Here is an 18,503-nt window from a genome sequence, read left to right as displayed (position 1 = left end):
ATTTCACAAATTTTAGGTACACATCTTCCATTTTCCTCTATCTTGTTGTCTCCTGGACTTATATCTGGAGGTCTGATGTTGCATCTAGCTTCCGCATCTTGTTACTTTCTATTTCAAAAATTTTTATTTTGTTTTCTGTGTTGATTCTTGACATTTTTATTGCAGATAGCTATATCACTAGTTCCAAATCCTTTCTAGGAAAAAACTGTTCCTCAGGGATGTCTCCTTTGTGTAAGAGGTTCTTGGCTTGTGTCTGTTGCAAATTATACCTTTCCAGTTAACTAAGCATGAGATGTGGGTATTTATTTTCCTCAGTCCTCAGTTCTTTGGTGCTGGGCTGCTGTGAGGTTATAATCCCAGAGCTTCCCATCATTGTTACCAAATGGAGAACAACTAATTACAACAGATATGACATTCTAGCTAAAGTCATATAATTAGTAATAACAGTAGCATGAAACAGAGTTTAGAAGGAGAAAAACTGCAGTACTATTAATTTTTTATCTTAAGTCATGGGAGCAAAATCTGCAATTATATAACAACCTGTCATAAATTGGGAGCTTGTATGCAAACTGGTTCACTTTGGTGGAGCGGTTTCACCCTGCGGTGGGGAGAGTGGATAAAACGAAGATAACTCAAAAGAAAGTAGAAGCAAGGCCGGAGGACGAAGGATGATCATGACAACCTTGGGAAGCTGGGGGAGAGGCAGAAGAAAAAGAATAAGGGGTCAGCAAGGGACGGTCTGAGCCTGGCCCGCGGGCTTGGGCAGGGGATTAGCTTCTGTGGCTCAGGTTTTCCCTGTCATTTAGAAAAGAGAAAAAAGATATGAAATAAGAACAGAGAAGGGGGCCTGGCCTTAGCTCAGTTGTTTAAGTGGCTGCTTCCACAAAGCTGTCAGCCTCAGGTTGCTGTAGTTCGATCCCCACAACACTCCAGCCAGCCAAACCACCCCTGAGGGCATTTGGAGCAAAAAAAACCCCCTTATTCCAAGAACAGAGAAGCGAGAAAAAAGAAAGGAAAGCAGAGAGAGCAGAGGCAGATCCACCCTCTTGCTTCTATTTGGTGCGGTGCGTCTTCATCCCCAAGCAGAATGTTGGCTCTCCTAATTTGCCGCAGTTGGCTCCTACTGTCATTGCTGCTTCAGACTTTTCCAGGCTGCTGGTCCTGTCTGTCCACTCCGCGCACCCTCGCTGGGGCCTTATTGTGTCACTGGGGTTCCCTCTGGTCTCTTGGCCTTCCTAAGTGGTTCGCCTGCCTTGCCTATTCAGTGCTTCCATTGCGGAAAACGTACACTTTTCTACTTTCCCATTTCACGTACAAATTATCTAGGATTATCAAAGATCTTTTCTTCTCTAGAACAGAAATAACTGATTAACTAAGGATTGGCTGTTTAGCAATGAGTGTTCAAAATAACTTCAGATAAAGGAATGATTTCTACTAGATACAAAATTAACATGGATTATCTCCATGGAAGATTCCTGCAAAGTGTCACCCTACTATGAAGATAACAATACGCAATGGATTAATTATTGTAACTGTCCTACTAATCTGTTCGGAAACTGTTTCATTGAAATTTTATCTTTTTTTCTCATTAAAATGAATAAAAAAGAATTAAGCTTTGTAGCTGAAGGGGCATTAAAGTTAGCATCAGGAAATACAATTTTGATATTATGAAAACTCCAAAAAGAATAATTAATGCTTGAATAACTGACTTTATAATAAATCTAAATGACTGGGGGAGGAAAAAGAGAATGCAGCAGAGTTGTGAAGCTGAAACAATGGTGGAAACACTCATTGGCGGACAGTGTGAAGCACAAATGGCAGCTCAGGACTGAAAGAAGCAGCCATGCAGATGCAGGGCGCTCTTTCATTGTGGTTGTTTTCCTGTTTCCCGTAATTTGCTGATGTGAATCAGAAAAGGGTTAGCAGCAGTGTAGCCCAGGCTGTGGACCACAGCACAGTGACACTGCCATGCAACTGGGGTGGGAGCAAGAAACAAGGGGGGCAACGTTCCTCGGTTGTCCTCCACGGGGTGAGAATATGCACAGATTACAAAGCTGTCATCCCAGGGAGGTGCTTTGGAGGCCCTTCTGAGCTGAATCGGGTCTTACAAAATTCACATATGGAAGTATATCCTCCAATGTCTTGAACCATGGCCTTTTTGGGAATGAGGATCATTGTAGATGTAATTTGTTGGAGGACAGCTCCTAACCTGATATGATCTGTGTCCTTGTTAACAGAGGAAATCTGGACAGAGGCACCTGCAGAGAGAGGATGTGGAGATGAAGGTGAGGAGGAACGCGCTCTTCTACAGCCCAAGGAACGGTGCTCCTCGCAGCAAGGCGCAGCAGCTGGGGGAGCAGAGGAGTGATCTTGCTTGTAGCTCTCGGAAGGAACCGTTCTCCTGACACCTTCACCACCAGGACTAAAGTACAGCACTTGGTTAAGCCACTCACCTTGTTTTATCTTGCTAAAAAAGCCACTCTAACAAAGGCTGACGTTGCCTAGTAGAAGTAGAAAATGGAAGACATGAGAAAAATGTGACAGTGGGCGGAAGTTCAGTGTCGCAGGGCGTGGTCCTTTCATCACCTGGCAGGAGGGCAAATGGGTGGAGATTTTCCTCTCCTAGCGTAGATTACCTAGGCAAACAGCTCCTACTTCCAGAGGAAAGGGAGTCTGCAGGGAAAAATATGAATCATCTGATCGCTTTACCAATAGGAAAAACCCACAAGCAAGAAACAAGAATAAAAAAGAAACAGAAATAATCACTGCCAGATGAAGAAGGAATGCAACAAAAATAGAATTTGAATGGATGTAGTACATACGTCCAAAGGGCAGTCAAGAAAATGTATAATTCAAGGCCAGCGCAAGCATTTATAAACAGAAATTAGCTTGAAAATTAGGAAATAAGATGCTTAATGTAAGAGAGAACCCAATGGATGAGTTAGAAGAATCTATTAAGCAAAAAGAGAATAGAGAACTTTAAGGTCCTTTTATGTTTTTAGAGAACACTAACTTTAAGAAATTCACAAAGCATAGAGAAAAATAATCACAACAATAGGAGTTAGCAATTAAAATAAGTACTTTAGAAATGAAATGGATAACTTTCAAACATTTGAAGAAAATATATTTTTTTTAATTGTATTTTAGGGAAAGGTCTACAGGGTGTTCAGGGTCCCATTACCAGACCGGACTCATAGTGATCCATGTGTTTATAGCCTCCCAAGCGCTGGGATTACAGGTGTGCACCACCATGTCCAGTCTCAACTGCCAGCTCAGCGCGCCCTGGAGATCGGGCCGGCACAGCAGGCCTGGGGATCGAACCCTCAGCGCCTGCTTGCAGGTGCTTTAATCCACTGAGCTATTTGGCTGACCTGAGAAAACTTGATAGCAGATAAATAAAATATTTATAATTGAGTAACATTTTATTTGAACACAAATAACATTCACAAAAATTAACTAGGTATTACCCAAATCAGTGATTTAAAGCATGATAGTAATATAATTAACCAACTAAAAATCTGATAAGTTGGAACATATTAACACTTAATGCTTTTAGAAAACCAGCGCTAGTAGGATCCTAACCTTGGTGAAGGACACATACTTTGCACACCTAAATCCTATAGCAAAATTATCTTTCATGGAGAAATCTTTGATCATTTTAATCAGGATCAAGGAAAAAAATGTAACACTAAGTCAGTGCTACTGTGAGCCTGATTTTGGAGAGCTTGGGTGCTACTGTAAGTAAACAAAAGAAAAAGAAAGAAAGGCTGCCAAAGCAAGCAGGCGCAGGGGCTGGGGGTTTGATGCCTGGGCCTGCTGGGCCAGCCTCTCCCTCGGGGCACGCTGAAAGGGCAACTGAGACTGGGCATAGCGGTGAGCTCCTGTAATTCCAGCTCTTGGGAGGCTGTAAACAGGTGGATCACTGCAAGACCAATCTAGTAGTGAGACCCTGAAACCCTGTGGACTCTTCCCTTAAAAAAAAAAAAAAAGCTGCCAAATGGAAAGGGACAGTAAGGGACTGTGATATGACAATCTTCACAAAAGTGGGAATAGTCACAAGCCATTGGAATTATGAATAGTTTTTTTTTTTTTTTTTTTCAGAACCGGGGATTGAACTCAGGCCCCTGCGCTTGCTGGGGAAGCGCTTATTCCACTGAGCCATCTCCCCGGCCCCAGAATTATGACTAGTATTAGCAGAAACTCTCTAAAATGATAATCATGTTCCTCTATTTCAGCAACAGGTGAGAAAATATAGTGGAAGATAACACAACAGCCACAACAGAATAAACCTGTGCCATATTTAAGACTTTACTTAGCAAAGAACACATAAAAGCATTTTGTTGCTTTTGGCAGGTAAAGACCCAGGGCCTCAAACATGTTAAGTGCAAACTCTATTATTTATAGTTTTATGGAAGGCAATAGACAAAGAACTGAACACATGAATATACCATTATGTTATACGACGTACTTAGCCTACATTTTCATTTTTGGATACTTCAATTTCTTTTATTGAAACAAAAGAAAAAAGCCTTACTTGTTTCCAAAATCATGTGAAGCCCTGTTTTTGGCCTTGTGGTCCTGATTGCTTTTACTCCTTTGAGGGTTCTTTTTGTCAAAAAACATATCTTGCTCTCCAGCTGTGTGCCAGGGAGCGGGCTCAGCACAGCACAGGGCATGACAGGTCCCGCCGGGTGGAATCTGTCCAAGGCCCCTCAGGCAGGGGCTGCCAGGTCCCTGTGCGCAGACGATGGCCTGAGGCATGGGACGCCCACCTGCTTTGCTCACGGTCATGTAGCAGTATGCAGAGGAAGGACTGAAACCGAGGCATCTTAGCTCCTTTTCTCATTGCTGAGACAGAGGCCCAGCACTCAGAGGGGAAGGAGGAGAGGTTTAGTTAGCTCATTGTTGGTAGAGGTTTTAGTCCAAGCTGGCTCCAAGGCGAGGTGGCATTCCAGGGAAGAAACAGGTTATGGCAGGCAGAAGGCAGCAGAGCCACAGGGTGGACCACAGGGTGGACCACAGGGGAGGAGCACAGGGGAGGAGCACAGGGGAGGAGCACAGGGGAGGACCACAGATCTTCATGTCTCTTCTAGCTTACCCAGGCTACACAGGGCAGATAGTCACACTGTTCATCTTGGTTCCTTTGGTCCTAGCACTGCACCGTAAGTCGATCACAGCATCACACACGCCAGAACCATCCACTTATGGGAAAGCCCCACCTGTGACTCCCTGAGGCTTGGGGACACGGGGACGACATCTAGACAGAGGTGGCTGGATCTATAGTGTGCCATACCAGGGTTAAGGGTGTGTGCTTACTAAATTAGTCCACTGATTGGTTTGACATACTCTGAGTGTGGCTAATGGGTATGTCACCTGGGCATAATACCAGGGACAGAAAGAAGGCTGGCGCTGTTGCTTGCCACTGGTTTCTTGCTCCTTTACTGCTTTGTTATCTTCTGCATGCTGTGAATTATTCTCCTCCATGTTGCCCCTCTACCATGCCACCCTGCCTTGGAGCCAGCCAAGGATGGATTAAAACCTCTACTAACTGTGAGCCCAGTAAGGCTTTCCTCCTTTAATTTTGGGTGCTGGTGTATTTTGTCATAGTAACAAGAAAAACACTAAGGCAGATTCCAACTCCAGTGACATTAAAGCAACACAAAGAAGGGAAGTCCTCGCTAGTTATAGGAGCTACAGAACTAAACAAGAAATGAGTCTTTCCTTTGAGAGTTTATCTGCTAAGGAAGTTATAAATACTAGAAAAGCTGCAGTATTTTATACAAAGGATTTAAAAAATGATATAAAAGACTCCACAGGAAAGTCTTAATTCTTTCTGATTAGAGATTGCTTCCAAGAGATGGTTGTACATGATCCTGGGCCTTGAATGTGCCAAGGGGAATTCAAGAGAGGGGACTGATGCGACCCAGGCTAGGCTACAGCAAGAGCAGGATGTTTAAATCAGAAGCCAGGAGGGTGGTTGGGAGTGAAAGACCAAGCAGAGAAGGATACAGAGTCTGAAGTGCAGCTTCAGAGATGGGAGAGCTAGAGCTCTGGGGTACAGAAGACACCGAAAGAAAACACCATCAGTGTAAGAAGGCCCGAAATTCAGAGGCAGGGGCTTCAGGAAACTCCTGAAATTATTGGTGAAAAGTGTGTGTGTGTGTGCATGTATGCATGCATGTGTGTGTGTGTGTGGTCATTGTGTGTCATTTCTGGATGGTCCCTGGTCCCTGGCTGGCCATCAGTTCTCTATGGAATGGACCAAGAGGAGGAAGAAGCTGTAGTATGAGCTTCTAAGGTGAAGTGACACTGGAGAACGAGGCTCGACAGCTATGGTCAGTGACACTGGAGAACGAGGCTAGACAGCTATGGTCAGCAGAAACATGAACATCTGCTACTGCAGAGAGCTAAGAGAGAGGTTACTTAAAGCACTGGTGATGCCCAGCCCTGCCTAGTGACAGCAAGAGCTGAACGAGCACGCGTCTTCCCCTGGGTATGACCACCACTGGCGTTTGCTCTCTGGGGCTGCCAGGAGCTCTTTTGCAGGTGCTAATGGATGCTTTAAGTGATTAGGAATAGTCAAGCTAATCTGAAAACCAAGCCCTATTTAAAAATGGCCCACAAGATGGCACTGTGGGTCAATAAGAAGATTGATCTGGTGTTCAGGAGTGACATGTGTTTTCCTTCCCCTTGGTTTTCTTTATCCTGCACACTGCAGACTGGTTTCCTACATTATTTGTCTACTAAAAAAAATGCTAGCATTTGGAAATAACATTCCTAATTTTCATTATTCCTGCTCACTCTTTATGTAATCCTCAGTAGACTTTGGAAAACTTCATTTAAATATCAGTTCTAATACAGGAGGTTGAATCTAATTCCTAATTTACTAAAAGCCCCCATAAGTCTGTGTGCAGTCACTGCTGGCATGTGTTGGTCCTTGGGGACTCTGAGGTGGGAAAGACAGGAGGGAAATAAAGGGAAGGAGAGAAAAGGGCTCTATGTTTGATCAGAGAAGCAAAGCACACGAGCTTCAGCAGGATCAGTGTGGTAAGGGCAATAAAGCAGCCGGAAAACCCATACAGATGTGGTGCTGCTTCCAAGGAAAAGCATCTCATTATCCTAACATGGGCATTGGTTGGTGTTTTCCTAGAAACTTTCTTTATCTATTATTATGCAGAAAAAATGACAAACGACTTAAATTGGGCACCACAAAGAGGAGTGAAAGAATCCCACGGTCAAAGGAAATCATAATACAATTTACAATTATGCAGCACTGAAGTGGTTTTCAGCATGTTTTTATTCTTTTGTCATCTTCTCTGGTTCTCCAAAGCATGCTGTAGATGGGCTGCGTAGCCAGCCCCATCCGCCCATCAATTCTGAGACCCAGAGATTCAGAGAGCTGTGGAGGACACAGAGCTACTGCCTGGGTGACCCAGCACAGCACAAGAACCCTGGCTTTATCTGCCAAATGAGGTGCAGGACATCTGCTGATGCAGAGGGGTGTTGAGCCTCCCCACATAGTACAAGTCACTTCATTGTTTAGAAAAAGCACATTACAATGTCTATTTCCAATTATCTATATGTTAAGGATCTTTGGTTGCAACAATAAAAACCTTACTAACTTGGTAACAATCTGCTGAATTACCTTCCATTTTCCTCCCATCTGTCCATCGTCTATATAAAAATGAATTTTTTAGAAGGACACGGACTAGCTGCAGAATCAGAGGAAAAGCAGAAAAGTGTGGCTTGAAAATGACTGAATGAAGAAGAATGTCCCGTTGGCCCGTGCCGGGGCACAGGTGTACTCCACAGTGGGGATGGTCAAGATTCTTGGGTGTCTGTCCATGCAAGAGGAGGCTGGTTATCTGCAGTGCTGTTTCAGAAGACCAAAGAAGTACCCAGTACAGCAAAGCATCCTATGCTCGTGTGCAAGATATAGGATGAAGGAGGCCTCAAGCACTGCTTACTGTAGAGCCAGTAATAGCGACCTCTACGTAAGGGGCAGCATGCATAGGGCACTGTTAGATTTCTTCCCTCAGTCCTCCTGATGATGCTATGGAGTACTACCAGTTCCATTGTACAGGGCAGAAACTAAGGCACACTTGCCAGCGCTGATCCTATGACTCATGTAGGTCTTTCACACCAGAAAACTATAGTGTTTAGAGGATTGGTGTAAACTCCAAGGACTTACTGGAGGTTTCAGTCCACACTTGGCCATCACCCTCCACTCTCTCTGCTTCCTGGCTACCACAGGATGAGTTTCTAACTCTTAGTCTTAGTTAAAAACATGAAATAACCCACATTTAGCCACTTAGGGCCTGGAAACATGCCTTTGCCCATGCTTCTGCCTATGACATGCACAGTGCTCAGAACAGAGTCTGCGCTTAGCCAAGGCCCAGCTGTGCTTCTCGGGGTTATCTGATGCTCCTGCCTGTGCTGGTGTTAGGGTTTGTGTCTAGGAGTACCCCCAACGCCTTATGCAGTCCTGGTGTGGGCTTCTAGAGTTTGTGATTAACTCATGATCCACTAGGGTAAGGGATGTGAGTGCTGCACCCAGCCTGGGACAGACAGCCTGAATGCAGCTTACGAGAGACAGACTTCCTCTTGGTCGCCGTTGTTGCTGCTGCTCCTCCTTTGCTCTCTTGTTCTTTGCAGCCCCCATGAAACGTAGCTCTCTGCCAAGTGCTGCTCTGCCTTGGGGCCAGCCAAGTATGGACTGAAACCTCCAGTAACTGTGAGCTAAATAAACCTTTCCTTCCCTAATTGTGGGTGTCAGGTAACTGTCCCAGCAATGAGAGAAGAGTAACCGAGACAGCTGGGTTATGAGTTCTCTGAAGGTGTGCAGGTCCTCACCCAGCTGGTTGGGCTGAGAGGAAAAGTCCAGGGGGGACCTCTGGCTAACACCACACTGGTTTTCCAAGGACCAACCCAGTTCTGCGCCGGCTCAGTCCTGTTAGTATCTCCACATGTCTGCCTTCAGCTGAGGGCACTATCCTGGGCTTGGGGTAGAGCCATAAGCCTTGGCTTTATGGCAACGCAGACTTAAGCAGAGAAACCTCATCACTTACAGTTGGGTCCTTTCTCCCTGCTCTCTGCATGTTATGATTTAGATCTAAATGTCCCCCAAATGTTCCATGTGCTTTAAAGCCGCTTGGATCATGGGGTGCTATGCGTGTCGGTGCATCCACCTGTGGATGAGCTGAGTAGCTAAATGTTCTGTCAGGAGGTGGGACCAGGTGGCGGTGGGTCACTGGAAGGGTGTGTGCTTGTTGTCGGTTCCTTCTCCTCCTCTCTCTCTGCCTCATGGCTACCATGGGATGAGCAACTGTGCCCTAGCAAGTCCTTCTACCACGGCGATCATCTTGGAGTGATGTAACTTTGGACTGACCCCATTGGAATCTGTGAGCTGAAGAAACCTTCCCTCTTAAATTGTGACTGGTGAGCATTTTGTCCCTGAGATGGGAAAGTGGCTTTCCAAGTTGCCATACCTCTTGGCCTGGCAGCTTGGCCTCTGAAACCACCCTAAAGAGATGGACGGTAGGACCTCGTGCTGGAAGTGTCTCTGGGAGCCACTCAGCTCAATGTCTGAGCTGATCATCAGCTTCGGGGTGAGGCCATCTAAACAAATAGCTGCCAGGAAAGATGAGCATCCCACACCTAGGCATGCTCCCCAGCACAGTGACAGCCCTCTGAGCCTCAGCGTAGGTGGAGCAGTCAGTCACTCTTCAGTGTCTCGAAGGTCTCATCCCACAGCTCCGCACGCTTTCCTGAAAGGGAGGCATAGATGCTGCAGGTGCAATTCACATTCGAGCTTCCGCAGTCTGCCCAGCACCACGAGGCTGTGCATGAGCCACAGGTGACTTATTTCCTGGAAGGATAAATGAGGGCCTGTTTTCAGTGAACTGATTTCCAAGAAGCGTGAGGCTTCCTGAGTACTGGCCTGCTTCCGGATGCACCCTGACTGGGGCGCTTTCCGGAATGTCACAAGGGCCCCTTGCCCGCTGTGCAGTCCATGCTGGAGCTTCCATCATCCTAAAAGGCACAAATAGCTGACTTGCATAATGTAACCTGATGTTCTGACAACCTCACTTATACTCAGGCTAGATTTAAAGGTCACTGTTGCGGGGAAACAGTGGCAAGAGAATGAAAGTGCTTTAAACATGGATTTCGCAGACATTTCCCATGTTGGAGTCTTGCACCATAAAATAGAGGCAAAATTGCCTGTGAGTGTAAAATGTATATATACAAGCAGAGAATCCATTTCTTGGGAATATGGTAGCTTGAGGAAGAATTGCTAACTAGGTAGACACAGTGGGAAGTGGCTGGAGTGTCTCTTGGACTTTTCCTGCCATGCTGTGCTCATGTACGCTCTCCTCCTGCATTTATCCAGCACCTACTATGTGTAGCACGCTGTGATCAAACGCTGCCGAAGACAGGAAGACAGCACTTGCTGTCTTCACAGAGCACACGGTTCAGCAGGGAGGGCAGACACGGAAACAGGCAGACACAGAAAAGAGGAGACGATGTCATCGGCGTTACAGGAGGGGAGCCGGTACTACTCTGCAAGTGTACGCGGCACTCCTTTCAGTGAAGTGGTCGTTTACCTGGGAGCGGTGGGTGAGTGGGAGAAAGGCATTTAGGAGAAGAGGAAGAGGGACCCGGATCGAGCAAGCAGCACACGTAGCAGGGGAGAATGAGCAATGTGCCTTGCAGTAGAAACGCTCAAAGACCAGCCACAGGCCCAACCTGGCCTGTGTGTTTTACTGGGATACACACACCCATGCTTACTTGTTTACTTATAAAGCTCCTACTGTGATAGTCACCTCTTGTTGCCCAAGCAGTCAGCCATGGGCTTAGAGACCTTTTGGACGCTGGTAACAATCCATTATTTTATATTCATTATGTGGGTCAGGAATTTGGCGCTTAGGACTGATGAGGGGTGAGACGATCCACTGTGATGATGTTAGCCAAAGCTGCGGCTACAGGAAGGCTGGCCTGGGCAGGAGGCTCCTTATTCAAGGAAGGTTGGTTCCGGCTGTGGTTGAGGCCTCTGTTCCTTGCCTCCTCGTAGGGCTGTATGAATATCCCGTGACAGGGCAACTGGCTTCCCCAAAGCAAGTCATTTGGGAGAGTCAGGCACAAGTAACAGGATCTTTCATGACTGACTCTGCAAAGCCTCACACTTCTATTTCTGCCTTGTTGGCGATGGCCATGTAAGGGTGTGCGTACCAAGAGGAAAGGGTTTTGGGCAACATCTTGGAGGCTATGACCAGCTCACACAGGCTGTGTGTTGTTGGAGAAATCCCGACTCCACTGTGCTTCAGATTTCTTACCTACAAAACAAGAATGAAAATGTTGCTATCACGTCTGTGAGGTTCTCTGAGAATTGGCTGGGGTAGTATCAGACAGGCCCCTAGAATGGCTCCTGGAACATTGTATGTAGTGAAAAATATTCATACTATTGCTTAGGTAACTCTGGAATTCAATGCTAAACAAAGAAACAGCCCCCCACATCACTGGGGGCATTTTTCATTCAACAAGTCAGTCACAATTTATTTATTTATTTTTTCAAAGAAAGTCATATTTGTTGTTTAAATTTAAAAAGTCAATTGAAAGTATCATATAACATGAGGCCGTTGATGTATGTTATGGAGAATATTTATTAACTGCAGACTGAAAAAAAAAATAGTTTGCAGACAAGCGTCCAGTCCACAAACCATTCTTTCAACAGTAATTTTAAAAGTTTTGTTATTATATTATGTAAGTCGATGTTCATTGACTGAATATGGCTTGTGGGTTCTGCTTGGCATTCAGGAGATGACTGCAGTGTGCGGTAGTAAGATCAGGGCGGGTGGCATCTCTGCCACCTCAGACATACGGAATTTCTTTGGGCCGAGAGTGCTCAAGGTCCCAGTCACTATTTTGGAATATTCAATGAATTGGTTTTCTAGCACGTGTCAAAATTTCTTTTTTAACTACAAGGATGTAAATAGTGGAATTTAACAGTATTTTTCTTTCTCTTTTCCCTTTTATTACTAAATGTTTTCTCTAAATGTAGTGGAAGGTGGATGCAAGGAGAGAATGTTATGCAGCTGACAGGGAGAAGCTAAATTCTGAAGGAGGAGAGGGGGAGCTCACAGGAGTAGGATTTTGACAGGTGGAAAGTCATGGGAAGTCACACACGGGCAGTTTTTAGTTGTTTAATGGCAAGTGGCTGCTTTTCTCCATTACAGATGGCTTATAAAATTCCTCTTTCAATAAATGTACATGCGAGCCTGAGTTTCCCAAGAGCAGAGCCTAAGACAAAGGCTTGCGTGTGGGTCATTTATCTGGAAAGTGATTCCAGGGAGCAGAAACTGAGGAGTCGGTGGGGAATCAAACACAAGAGGCGATTGTTAAATGGCCCACTGCTGCAGAGGGTGGGTGTCTGCTCTCCCCAGGATCACTGAGGGCCTTTGAAACTCTTGTCTCCTTGGGAGATGAAGGAAGGACTTATCTTCAGAAACTGCTGAGGCCTCCAGTTTCTTTGCCCATTAGTCAAGGATTTTTTTCGTCCTCACTTTCTTTTCCTTCCAGGACACATGCCGCAGAGCAGCGTTCTGTGGGCTCCAACAGGGAGCTGGAGGCTGTCTCAGGTTTCCAGGTTAGGGGTGATGTGTGACAGGGGGCCAGGGGCTTGGTGGTCATTTTCCCCCACTTTCTTTGTACAGCTAGTCAAAGTCTGTTGCTCAAGATTTTCACAGAAGCAGCTATTGGAAAATAGAACAATATAACCCAAGATTTCTAGGGCTTATAGAGTGTCTGAGAGCAGCTATTAAAATGAAGGTGTGCAGTATGAAAATATAGATGAAGGGAGGATCTGCAAAGAGCTCAGAGGTCTCCTTCTTTAAAAACAAAGTTTGACAAAATCAGTCACTCTCCTTTGAACCAGCAGAGAAGTGACAATGCAGTGTGAGTCGCAATCTCAAGAAGGAGAGCGGCAGGTCATGCTAGCACTGCTGGCCTGGTGGATGTGATGGTGAGAACCTTTGGGTGGTCATTTGACAAACTACTGGAGACGGAGTGTGATCTAATGTGAGCACCGGAAACTTCTGGGGCCTGTCGTGTTAGGGAGCCCTGACGCTTTAACGCTTGCCTCTCTAAGAGCCTCCCCATGATCTCGGGTTGGGGACCCAAGGAAAGCCCCCATGAGCCCTGTTGGGAGGAGGGACAATTGCCATACTGGAATAAGCTCAGAGCCTTCATGAGGGGATGGAAAAAATGACACTAGAGAAGCATTAGTATTTTCTCCAGCTACAATGCACTGAGGGACAATGACAAAAGGTACAACCTTTGTATAATGGAAGAGCAAGAATGAAAAGGAAAAGAAAATGGAGCCAAAAATATTGAAGCATTAAGGGGTAAAAGCATCCCAAAATTAATGCCACATATCAAGTTACAGATCTGGCAAGCCCAGAGAGTACCAGTAGTCTACACATAGGCATATATCATACTCAAATTGTAGGAGACGACAAGCCTAGAAAAAATCTTGAAAGATGCCAGAGGAAGAAAACATTAGTATCAAGGTACCATGTGGTACTGTATAAGTATGTGCAAATTGTATGTGCCAATTAAAAAAATTAAAAACACCTCACCCCTCTCAGAGGAGTAAGAATAGGAATTGTCTCATCAGACTTCTCTCATCAGAAAACATGCAAGGAAGAAGAGAATAGGATGAAACACTGAGTTTTAAAGTAGAAATCCACCAGTCTAAAAATCTGTATCTAATGAAATGAGCCTTCAAAGCAAGGGAGGAGTAGAGACTTAGACAAACAATGGTTCAGGACATCCATTATCAGTAGATCCATCCCGTAAGAATGAAAAAGGAACATAGAGGATGCTGAAGTCCAGCACTGAGCCCCCCACCTTGGTCAAACAAGTGCCTGTCTAGCTGGAGCCAAGAGACCAAAGTCATGAAGATCTGCAGTGCCAACGTGCGCTTATCCATCCTCCTGACTTCTCAGGGGCTCTTGCAGAGGTCCAAGATGGATATTGTAATGGAAGGGACAGCTGTGTGTGGGGTAGCATCAGTGCAATCCTTTAGACAAGCCTTAGAAAAAGCAACCATCCAAGGTCTTGTTCAGGGTTGGTTTGCCATCAAACACCATGCCAAAGGCAGTGTGGCTGCAGTTAAGCAGGAGTCATGTTTAAGGTTGATTGTGTTCAACTGGACAATAAGTTTTTAAATTTCCTTTTGAGTGACAATATCTTACTGTGTGTTATTTCGGTAGATTTGCTGTGACCTGTGCCACCCTAAACATCTGTGAAGATGTGAAGATTATCCTGACAACCAGGGAGTTTGGAAAGAAATGTTCAGAGTCCAGCTTCAAGATGGCAGTCAGCACTCTGGTCAGCAGTATAAAGCTAAGCCAACAGCCCATGCTCACAGAGGCAATCAAGACCCAAAGGAACACCCTAGAGCGCAGGCGTGAGGTGCCACCACTCTTACAGAGCAGATCAGGATACAGAGGCTACTGCAAACCAGGCTCTAGAGATCACCCCTAGAGAGAAGATGATGGGCAAAAGGACCATCCATATGACTCTGAGCCTGGCCCAAGAGACTACCCTGATTGCCCAGTGAAGGCACAAACCATGCCTAGCATAAACTGTATGGTGCAGATACAGCAGGCATCAAAATCCAGGAAGATGCCCTAGCAGATGGGCCAGTGTGTGGACCAGCAGTCCAGTCAGCATGCACACAGCAGACAAACTAGGAGGAATGTGGCTGTCCTGGAGGGCCTTCTGCAATGCCTCCCTTCACTATACTGTGGAGCAGATAGTGCTCATCGCATCGAGGGCAGGTCGTGTCACAATTCCCTTTTGGATGCTTCAAAGATCTCCCTAGGGAATGATTTCTCACCAAGATATGAGCTTTTGTGTTATGGATTGTGGTAGATTAACTAATGGTCAATTTGTAACAACCAGCTGAACCAGCTAAACTGAAGCAGTGTGGTGCTGGCTGTGGATGGCCCACCTGAGGATTGTTGCCAACAGCACATCAAGAGAACTGCAGGTGAAGATGGTGTGCTGCTAATGCTTCTGGAGAAGCCTGACACCCTGGTTTTCTTCCCATGAACTTCGTCAGGGGATCTTGGGCCCTTGGCTGTCACTGAGGATGACTGTTTTTGTGGGAAGCTCTGGTCTTTGTCTCTAGTGTTGCTTCCTGAATTCAGTGAAGATCTCTCAGCCTGCTGGTGTGTATCCTTCATCGGCTGGTGCAGCCTTTCTAACTTCTGCCATTGATTGGCCTTTGGGCCTTCCCAGTGTAGATCTTTGAAGCAGACTAACAGTGGACATTGCCACGGGCTCAAGATCTTCAGCTGGACTTGCGCAAGTTTAGGACACTTCTGTGAGATTTAGGCCCTCAGCTTGATTCTTTAGGCCTGTAATGCATGGGCAGATCTCTTTCATTCTTCTGAATTTGACTTTTTGGGTGAATGTTATAAAATAATCCTATAAATTATGTGTCCTGTATCAAGTTGATTCCCTTACAAACCCTGACGGAAACAGGAGTGCAGTGGAATATTTACAGAAGATATTGGCTCAGCTTATGATCCTGTAGTCCATAAAGTTATGCATATCTGAGAAAAGCCTATTCTCCAGCTTTACCTTTGTAAACTAGAGTGATAAGGTAAATGTATTTTCTGACAAATTAAAAGACATAATGGACCTCCGGGCATTTTTAAAAGCAGTACATTGAATCATTGCTTGGTTTCTTTGTATCTAAACTCAAATGAATTAATGGAATCCCCATATATTAGTAGATAAAATATCTAAGAATAACTTCCACTTCTTACCTGGAGTCCTCCCTGATCTCTGGATCTTCACCATTGCTTTTGACCACTACCTTGACTATCCTGGATCTGACAGTTTCTGACTTACCCTAGTTACTACCTAGACCATCTCATGCTGGGATCTTCTGTAATGTGGCCCACTGAACTATGGTGGTTGATGTTTTTTGAATGTGGTAGCTAGCTAGCATCTCTGTTTTTAGGTAGCGTGTTACATAATTAAACCATTTGTCAGGGGCTTGCAGATACTAACAGGTAAAGCAAGACTGGAATTCAAGAGTTCTGACAGCTACAGCCACAGGCTTGAAGAACCCCTGTATTGACTGAAGTAAAAACTACCCATTTGCAGTTCCTTATGCAGAACCTTGGCACGTATGGAGTTTATTTATTTATCTTTTTACTTGTGGAGCTTCTTTCACTTCCAGTTAGCCTTTCTCCAGTTTGGTGCTGTATGCTTTTTCCATGATGGTTCTCTAGATATGAAGGGGAAGGTCCATCTCGTGTGTGAGCACGAGAAGCTATCTGAGTTTGTGGAGGTGTGTGCTGCTTCTTAAGGAATGATTTCCCTTTCTAGCAAAAGATGGGAGGACTTCTCTTAGTAATAGGTGCTGAAGCAAGAGGTTCTTTAGGTACTGAGCCTTCCAAAGCTGCATAATAAATGGAAATGTCTTTTTGCCTTTATAAAATCACACCCCAATGCCAGCTGTGTAGGAGCTTCGACCAGACTGGTGCCAACAGGAACCACTGAGATCTAGCAAGTACCTCTTGGGCATCCATCTCTTTCCACCTTCACCAATCTTATTCCCAAGGTTTCCTTTTGCAAGACAAGCAAAGGCAGCTTCTCACCTAGCGTGTGATGGTTCCAGATATACTTGACCTTCCTTGGGTTGTAAACTCATCTCTTTGGCTTTCCTTAGCATATAAATGCATCTCTCCCACCCTGGCTTGTTTTATCACATGTAGGTTTTCCTTGAATGTCTCTGTGCAAACCTCCTCCATCTCAGAAAGACATAAATTATTAGATTATCAATTAGTATCATCCTCTGTGAACTTTTTAACTTGGTAACATCCACAAAAATCTCTATTTCCAAATTAAGGTACATTGACAAGTTCTGGGTGACAAAAACATACTCCACATCATTTATATGTTGGGCAAGATAGTGCCCCTCCAAATTTGTACATGCTGCAATTTCTGGAAACAGTGAATAGATTATCTTTTGGGGAGAAAGGAATTTTGCTGTTATAATTATGATTAAGGGCCTTGAGATAGGGTAGTATTCCAAGTATCTTGAAGAATCTATTTATGAGAGTCCGTTGGCCTGCAAACTTTCCTGATAGTAATCAGAAATGCACTGATAGAAGCAGGGTCACAATGCCAACTTGCTGTTGAGTTTGAAAGTGGAGGGAAGTGTCTGTGTCCAGGAGTGTGAGTACCTGCTAAAAACTAATGTTATGGTTTGTATCTAGTTGTCCCCTCAAAACCTTATGTAAATCATGAGGCAGTTGCCATTTGAGGGACAGTGTATGGCTCGAGAGGCAGGGCCAGAGGACCAGGATGGGGCCTGAGGGGTGGGGCCAGAGAGGCACGAACCTTTAAACTGGCTAGCCTGTGCTTTCTCAGTGGTGTGAGAGGGCCATCCTGGACATGGCAGCGCCCCAGCCTCTCCTCCAGTGTCTTGAAACCTCCAGTAACTGTGAGCTAAATAAACCTTTCCTTCTCTCATTTTGAGTGTCGGGTATTTGTCCCAGCAATGAAAGAAGAGTAACTAATACAGCTAGAGATCAAGGAGACAGGTTATTCACAAAGGGACATGGCTGTGTTGCCACCTTCATTTTTTCTGAGTTATAATTCCAAATAATTTAGGTAGATAGCCTCAACGTGGTAGAACACAATTCTACTTTTTTAAGTGTGGGCTGTGTCTAGTAACTTCCTTCTAAGGGGACAGTATGGAAAGAGAAGAAAAAGCAGTTGTTCTTTCAGAAGATACTTACAAATAGACACCATCCAGGTAGCCGAAGTCATAAACTGTGGTGATGGCACATGTCTTTGATATAGCATATTGAGAGTAGCTTTTAATCTCTTTGATCTTTACCTCTTGGGGTTTCCTCCTGAAAACTCTATTCTAATTATCAGAAAAATGTATGAAAAATTTTAATTGAGGAACATTCTCTAAAATACCTTATGTTTATTCCTCCAAACTTTTGAGATCATCAAAAATCAAAGAAAGCCTGAAACTGTCATAGCCAAGGGGAACCTAATAAGACAGTGTGACTAACACCAAATTCAGATTGGAATCCTAGAACAGAAAAAGTGTTGACAAAAATTAAGGAAAAAATTGGCCAGGCCTGGTGGCACATACCTGTAATTCCAGCACCCAGAAGATTGAGGTAGGATGATTGTTGCAAGTTCAAGACCAGCTTGGGCTACAAAGTGAGCTCAAGACCAGCTTGAGACTTGAGACCCTGTTTCAAAAAAGACAAAAAATTAAGGCAATCTTAATAAATTTATGGATTTCACTTAATGATAATATATTAATATTGGCTTATTAGTGGTGAAAAACACAGCAGTACCTTTGTTCATAAAGTCGGTTCTCTTCATGATTCTGATCAAAAACTCAACTGGATGAGAACCAAATTGAATTTCCCCAGAAGGTCAATACTGAGCCTAACTAC

Source organism: Octodon degus, unplaced genomic scaffold (genome assembly GCF_000260255.1).
Source record: "Octodon degus isolate 3935 unplaced genomic scaffold, OctDeg1.0 scaffold00006, whole genome shotgun sequence".
Classification (NCBI taxonomy): Eukaryota; Metazoa; Chordata; class Mammalia; order Rodentia; family Octodontidae; genus Octodon; species Octodon degus.
Note: the sequence above shows the minus strand (reverse complement) of the source record.